An 8,126-nucleotide genomic window follows, 5' to 3' on the forward strand; every position below is an offset into this window, starting at 1 on the left:
CTGACAGGGCAGCCCCCACAGCGGCCGGGACCCTTCCCGGAGCTACAGGCTCGGATGGGGAAATCTCGCCATTTTGAAAGGAAAAGTGGATCTTGTTGGAGGCCTGAAAATCAACAACTGCGGCAACTGCCAAACAGCTGTGAGCCCCAAAACACCTGTCCCAGGTGGCACGAACATTTGGACTCAAAGGAGCTCTTCACTCCACCACGGAAAGAAGAGAGAGAACTACATAACCAGACATCCGGAGAAGAGAGCAAGGGGAGACAAAGAAATAGCCCACATAGGAAAGAAAAGCAGGCATCACCAGAAAAGGAAGTAAATGAATTAGAGGCCAGCAACCTATCAAAGAAAGAATTCAGAAAAATGGTCATAAGGTGGCTGAAAAGAATGGAAGACAAATTCGACAATATGAGTAAGAACCAAGAGGAAATGAAGAAGAACCAAGAAGAAATGAAAAATGACATCGTTGCTGTAAAGAACTCAATAGAAAGCATCAAGAGTAGACTAGAAGAAGCAGAGGACCGCATCAGTGAGCTAGAAGACAAGATGGAAAAAAAATACCCAAATAGAGCAGCTTCTAGAAAAAATATTAAAAAGCAGGAGGGGAGCCTAAGGAAACTTTGGGACATCACAAAACAAAACAAAATTCGCATAATAGGGATTCCAGAAGGAAAGGAAATTGAGCAAGGAATAGAAAACCTGTTTGAAGAAATAAAGACAGAAAACTTTCCAGATATAGGGAAGAAAAAACCCACACAAATCCAAGAAGCTCAGAGTCCCAAGCAAAATGAATCCCAAAAGACTGACGCCAAGGCACATTATAATTAAATTGGCAAATACCAAGGACAAAGTAAGAATCTTAAAAGCGTCCAGAGAGACAGAAAGTTACATACAAAGGAACCCCCATCAGACTAGCAACTGATTTCTCAACAGAAACTCATCAGGCCAGAAGGGAATGGAATGAAATATACAAAGTCATGCAAAGAAAGGGTCTGAATCCAAGAATACTGTTCCCAGCAAAGCTATCAATCAAAATTGAAGGTGAAACCAGGAGCTTCACAGACAAAAAAGGACTAAGAGAATTTATCACCAACAAACCAGCAATGCAAGAAATGCTAAAGGGTCTGCTGTAAAAAAAAAGAAATAGGAAGCGAAGAAAAAACACAGGTTTATAGAATAAAAATGGCCACAAATAAGTACCTATCAATAATAACTTTAAATGTAAATGGATTAAATGCCCCAATCAAAAGACATAGGGAAACAGAGTGGATAAGAAAACAAGACCCATATATCTGCTATCTTCAAGAAACCCACCTCAGGAAAAAAGACGCAAACAGACTGAGGGTGAAGGGATGGAAAAAGGTTTTCCAGGCGAATGGAAACGAAAAAAAAAGCTGGGGTAGCAATACTTATATCTGACAAATTAGATCTCAAAGTGAAGGACATAACAAGAGACAAGGAAGGCCAATTCATAATACTAAAGGGAGCAATCCAACAGGAAGAAATAACTCTGGTAAACATATACACACCCAATACAGGAGCACCCAAATACATAAAAAAAAAACTCCTGGGGAATATCAAGGGAAAGACTAACAGCAATACAATCATAGTAGGAGACTTTAATACTCCACTATCACCATTGGACAAATCATCTAAACAAAAAATCAGCAAAGAAACATCAATCCTAAATGACTCACTAGACCAGATGGAATTAATTGACATCTTCAGAACATTTCACCCCAAAGCCACAGAATATACATTCTTTTCAAGTGCACATGGGTCATTTTCAAAGAGAGACCATATGTTGGGACATAGGCAAAGTCTCTCCAAATTCAAGAAGATAGAAATCATATCAAGCATCTTCTCAGATCACAATGGCATAAAACTGGAAATCAACTACAATAAAAACACTCCAAAAAAATCAAACACATGGAGACTAAACAGCATGCTATTAAACAATGACTGGGTTACCAGAGAGATCAAGGAAGAAATAAAAAACATCATGGGAACAAATGACAATGAAAACACAACAATCCAAAATCTATGGGACACAGCGAAAGCAGTCTTGAGAGGAAAGTTCATAGCTCTACAAGCCTACTGCAAAAAACAAGAAACAATGGTAATAAATTACCTAACCCTACAACTCAAAGAGCTAGAAAGAGAGCAAAAAGAAAAGCCCAGGCCGAAACCGGTTTGGCTCAGTGTATAGAGCGTCGGCCTGCGGACTAAAGGGTCCCAGGTTCGATTCCGGTCAAGGGCATGTACCTTGGTTACGGGCACATCCCCAGTAAGGGGTGTGCAAGAGGCAGCTGATCGAGGTTTCTCTCTCATCAATGTTTCTAACTCTCTATCCCTATCTCTTCCTCTCTGTAAGAAATCAATAAAATATATTAAAAAAAGAAAAGAAAAGAAAAGCCCAGCGTAAGCAGAAGGAAGGAAATAATAAAGATCAGAGAGAAGATAAACAACATAGAGACCAAAGAAACAATACAACAGATCAACAAAACCAAGAGCTGGTTCTTTGAAAGGATAAACAAGATTGACGAACCTCTAGCCAGGCTCATCAAGAAGCAAAGAGAGAGGAACCAAATAAACAAAATCAGAAATGAAAGAGGTGAAATAACAACAGACCCCGCCAAAATACAAAGGATTGTTTCAAAATACTTATGAACAACTCTATTCCAACAAACTGGACAACCTGGAGGAAATGAACATATTCCTAGAAAAATACAACCTTGCAAAACTCAATCAGGGAGAATCTAAACAGCTCAATAGGCCAGGAACTATGGAAGAAATTGAAGCAGTCATCAAAAAACTTCCAGCAAACAAAAGCCCGGGGCCAGACAGCTTCACAAGAGAGTTTTACCAAACATTTAAGGAAAAACTGAAACCTATCCTCCTCAGACTATTCCAAAAAAATTCAAGAGGAAGGAACACTTCCAAGCTCCTTCTACGAAGCCAGCATCACCCTAATACCAAAACCAGATGAAGACAACACAATGAAAGAGAATTACAGGCCAATATCCCTCATGAACATAGATGCCAAAATCCTCAACAAAATTCTAGGAAATCGGCTCCAGCAGTACATCAGAAAGATCATACACCATGACCATGTAGGATTTATCCCGGGGATGCAAGGATGGTACAATATTCACAAATCAATAAACGTGATAGATCACATAAACATATTAAGAGATAAAAATCACATAGTCATATCAATTGATGCAGAAAAAGCATTTGACAAAATCCAACACCCTTTCTTGATAAAAACTCTCAACAAGGTGGGAATAGAAGGATCATACTGCAACATAATAAAAGCTATATATGATAAACCCACAGCAAACATCATACTCAATGGGTAAAAACTAAAACCATTTCCCCTAAGAATAGGAACAAGACAGGGATGCCTACTCTCACCACTCCTGTTTGACGTAGTACTGGAAGTATTAGCCATTGCAATTAGACATCAAGAAGAAATAAAAGTCATCCAAATTGGAAAAGAAGACATGATATTGTACATAAAAAACCCAAAAGACTCCATCAAAAAACTAATAGACTTAATAAATGAAATCGGCAATGTAACAGGATACAAAATTAACGTCAAGAAATCTATGGCCTTTCTATACACCAATAGTGAACTTACACAGAAAGAGAGACTAAAAAAGCAATCCCACCGAAACCGGTTTGGCTCAGTGGATAGAGAGTCGGCCTGCGGACTGAAGGGTCCCGGGTTCGATTCCGGTCAAGGGCATGTACCTTGGTTGTGGGCACGTCCCCAGTGTGGGGTGTGCAAGAGGCAGCTGATCGGTGTTTCTCTCTCATCGATGTTTCTAACTCTCTATACCTCTCTCTCTTCCTCTCTGTAAAAAATCAATAAAATATATTAAAAAAAAAAAAAGCAATCCCATTTACCATTGCACCAAAAAAAATTAAGATACCTAGGAATAAACTTAACTAAGGAGGTAAAAGACCTATACGTGGAAAACTACAGGATACTGAAAAATGAGATAGAGGAAAACGTAAACGGATGGAAGAACATACCATGTTCATGGATTGGTAGAATCAACATCATTAAAATGTCCATACTACCCAAATCTATAGATTCAATGCACTCCCCATTAAAATACAAACAGCATATTTCACAGACCCAGAAAGAACTCTCCAAAAATTCATCTGGAATAAAAAAAGGCCCCGAATAGCCACTGCAATCCTGAGAAAGAAGAATAAAGTAGGAGGGTTCTCAATACCAGATCTCCAGCTGTATTACAAAGCCACTGTTCTCGCCGAAACCGGTATGGCTCAGTGGATAGAGCGTCAGCCTGCGGACTGAAAGATCCCGGGTTCAATTCCGGTCAAGGGCATGTACCTTGGTTGCGGGCACATCCCCAGTGGGGGGTGTGCAGGAGGCAGCTGATGGATGTTTCTCTCTCATCGATGTTTCTAACTCTCTATCCCTCTCTCTTCCTCTCTGTAAAAAATCAATAAAATATATTTTTTAAAAAATCAATAAAATATTTAAAAAAAAACAAACAAACAAAGCCACTGTTCTCAAAACAGCATGGTACTAGCACAAGAACAGACATATAGATCAATGGAATAGAATAGAGAATCCAGATATCAACCCAAACCACTATGCTCAATTAATATTTGATAAAGGAGGCATGAACATACAATGGAGTCAAGACAGACTCTTCAATAAATGGTGTTGGGAAAATTGGACAGATACATGCAAAAAAAAATGAAACTAGATCACCAACTTACACCATACACAAAAATAAACTCAAAATGGATACAGGACTTAAACATAAGATGGGAAACCATAAAAATACTAGAGGAATCCACGGGCAGCAAAATCTCAGACATATGCCAGAAGAACTTCTTCACTGACACTGCCCCTAGGGCAAGGGAAGCTAAAGAGAAAATAAACAAATGGGACTACATCAAAATAAAAAGCTTTTTTTACAGCAAAAGAAACCATCAACAAAACAACAAGAAAGCCCACTGCATGGGAGAACATATTTGCAAATGTTATCACTGATAAAGGTTTAATCTCCAACATCTACAGGCAGCTTATGCAACTTAATAAAAGGAAGATAAATGATCCAATAAAAAAATGGGCAATGGACCTAAATAGAATATTTTCAAAAGAAGACAGAAGGAAGGCCAAGAGACACATGAAAACATGCTCAAAGTCACTAATTATCCGAGAGATGCAAATCAAAACGACAATGCAGTACCATCTCACACCAGCCAGAATGGCTATCATCAACATAGCAACAAACGACAAGTGTTGGCGAGGATGCGGAGAAAAAGGAACCCTCGTGCACTGCTGGTAGGAATGCAGACTGGTGCAGTCACTGTGGAGAACAGTATGGAGTTTCCTCAAAAAACTGAAAATGGAACTCCCATTTGACCCAGTAATCCCACTCCTAGGAATATATCCTAAGAAACTGAAAACACCAATAATAAAGGATATATGCACCCCTATGTTCATAGCAGCACAATTTACAATAGCAAAGATTTGGAAACAGCCTAGGTGCCCATCAGCAGATGACTGGATCAGAAAACTATGGAACATCTACACAATGGAATACTATGCTTCCATAAAAAAGAAGGAATTCCTACCATTTGCAGCAACCTGGATGGAATTGGAGAACATTATGCTAAGTGAAATAAGCCAGTACATGAAAGAAAAATACCACATGATCTCACTCATGTATGGATAATAAAGAAAATTATAAACTGATGAACAAAAAGATAGATACAGAGACAGTAAAGCATCAAACAGACTGTCAAATTACAGCGGGAAGTTTAGGGACAGGTGGGGGAGATAACAGATCAACCAAAGGACTTGTATGCATACATATAAGCATAATCAATCAACACAAAACTCTGGTGGGTGAGGGCATGTATGGGAGTGGGGTGGGGGGGCAATGGTAAGATATGTACAAATATAATACCTTAATAAATAAAGAAATAAAATAAAATGCCAAGAGCAAAAGACAAAGAGAGAATCTTAAAAGCAGCAAGAGAAAAACAGTTAGTTACCTACAAGGGAGTACCCATACGATTGTCAATTGATTTCTCAACAGAAACTATGCAGGCCAGAAGGGCTTGGCAAGAAATATACAAAGTGATGAATAGCAAGACCCTACAACCAAGATTACTCTACCCAGCAAAGCTATCATTCAGAACTGAAGGTCAGATAAAGAGCTTCACAGATAAGAAAAAGCTAAAGGAGTTCATCACCACCAAACCAGTATTATATGAAATGCTGAAGGGTATTCTTTAAGAAGAGGAAGAAGAAGAAAAAGGAAAAGATAAAATATTATGAACAACAAAGTGACAACAAATACATATCTATCAACAAGTGAATCTAAAAAATCAAGTGAATAAAAAATCTGAAGAACAGAATAAACTGGTGCATATAATAGAATCAGGGGCATAGAAAGGGAGTGGACTGACAATTCTTGGGGGGAAGAAGGTGTGGGGAGTCGGGGAAGAGATTGGATAAAAATCTTACACCTATGGACAAGGACAATGCGGGGTGGGGGGTAAAGGCATGGGGTGGGGTGGGAACTGGGTGGACAGGAGCTAGGGGCGGGGCAGGGGAAGAGGAACAACTGTAATAATCTGAACAATAACAACTTATTCCAAATAAATAAATAAATAATTTAAAATAAAATAAAAAGGTTAAAAAAAAAAGAATCTCTTTGTCTTTAACTCTTGGAATTTTAATTATGATGTGTCTTGGTGTGGGCCTCTTTTGGTTCCTCTTATTTGGGACTCTACACTTCCTGGACTTGTAAGTCTGTTTCTTTCACCAGGTGGGCCAAGTTTACTGTCATTATTTCTTCAAATAGGTTTTGAATATATTATTCTCTTCTTCTTCTTCTGGCACGCCCATAATGTGAATGTCAGCATGCTTGAAGGTGTCCCAGAGGCTCCTTACTCTATCTTCATATTTTGGATTTTTTCTTTTTGTTCTGATTGTTTGTTTTTTGATTCCTCATATTCCAAATAGGTGATTTGATTCTCAAAATCCTCTACTCTGCTGTTGAAACCCTGTACATTGTTCTTTATTTCAGTTTGTGTCTGAATTTCAGTTAATTTCTGACCGGTCCTTTAGCATGTCTTTGACATTCTCACTAAGATCCTTGAAAGTCTCATGAAGACCCTTGAGTAATCTTATTACCATGGTTTTGAGCTCTGTATCCAGTAGTTTGCTTGGTTCCATTTCTTTCATTTGTGACATGTTTCTTTTTCTCCACATTTGACTGCTCCCCTGTGTTTGTTTCTATGTATTAGGTAGAGCTGCTATGTCTCCTGGAATTGGTAGTGACCTTGTGTAGTAGGTGTCCTGTAAAGCCCAGTGGCTCAGCCTCCCCAGTCACCTGAGCTGGACACTCTGGGTGCACCCGTGTGGGCTGTGTGCACAGTTTTGTAGTTGAGCCTCGATTGCTATTGGTGTCACTGGGAGGAGTTGACCTCCTGGCCAATTGGCTGCGAGGACCAGCTCTGACTACAGTGGGAGAGCTGTTGCGCAGGAGACAGCCTATGGAGCAGGACTTGCTTCAGTGGGCTTTGGTGCTCACTGTGTCTGCCTCCTGAGTGTGTTGCTTGTGGACGTGTAGAGTTGTAATCTGCTGTGGTCTGAAGCTGTCCACCAGGTGCACTGGCTCTGGTGCCTCCAGGGAGGGGCAAAGTCAGCCACTGCCTGGGGCAACTCTGTGCCACGCCAGCACAGCCAAGGGTTCGGAGAGCCTGAGTGGGGCGACGAAGGATGAAGAAAAAACAGACCAAGAGAAAAAGCTGGGTCTAGGTGGATCTTCTGTGCCTTGCTGAGGTCACAGAACAAATCCAGACTGCAAAGTTGAGGCTTTATTTATAGTCAGGGACAAACTAGTAATCTACAATGTTGTTGTAAGTTTCACTTGTTTTGGCAGCACTTGCTGCCCCTCCCACAGCCCACTAGCTACCCAGGAAGGATCTAGGGAGCAGTCACAAGATCAAGCTTAATTATGCTTAGAGGACTGAGCCCTCCAAACTGGGACTTGTTTGCGACTTTGCCAGCAAGTCAGTCCGAGGCTTAACCCTATAACTGCTTCCTACACAACTCAGCAGGA

Source organism: Cnephaeus nilssonii (genome assembly GCF_951640355.1).
Source record: "Cnephaeus nilssonii genome assembly, chromosome: 10".
Lineage (NCBI taxonomy): Eukaryota > Metazoa > Chordata > Mammalia > Chiroptera > Vespertilionidae > Cnephaeus > Cnephaeus nilssonii.